Here is a 563-nt window from a genome sequence, read left to right as displayed (position 1 = left end):
AAAAAATAAGCACAGAAAGGTCAAAAGCTGTGCCCACAAAAAAGTAGCAAAGCTGGATTACCAAGCCAGGTTGTTGTTAGGTGCTGTGGAGTCAGGTTCCGACCCATGGAGACCCTGTATAGTGTTTCCGAGGAGCAGCTGGTAAGCTTGAACCACCAGGCTTCAGGTTCAAGTGAACTTTGCAGTCCAGCGCATTAACCAACAAGAGCCACACCCAGAGTCCTCTCAACCCAAGTAGCATGGCTTAAAATTCCTATACTTCAGCAAACATTTGAGCACATGCCAAGCATGCTACAATTTTTTTTTTTTTTTTAAGGAAACTCAGGCCCTTATTGCCAGTGGCATATGAACCCCAAAGTGTACTTAAACCAATGTGGTAAATTTTGTAACATGGTACCTAGGACTCTGAAAACCCTCTGGGAAAGCCAGTTTGTTGTCATTGAGTTGACTCTAACTCATGGTGCTGCCAGGTGTCACAGTAGAAAGGTGCTCCATAGGGGTTTTTGTTGTTGTTTTTTTTAATGTTTTATTGTGAATTATGTGATAGTTTACATGGGAGAACA

This window comes from Chrysochloris asiatica, unplaced genomic scaffold (assembly GCF_000296735.1).
Source record: "Chrysochloris asiatica unplaced genomic scaffold, ChrAsi1.0 scaffold00178, whole genome shotgun sequence".
NCBI classification, from domain to species: Eukaryota; Metazoa; Chordata; class Mammalia; order Afrosoricida; family Chrysochloridae; genus Chrysochloris; species Chrysochloris asiatica.
The sequence above is the reverse complement of the archived record's forward strand: the minus strand, read 5'-3'. Positions refer to the sequence as shown.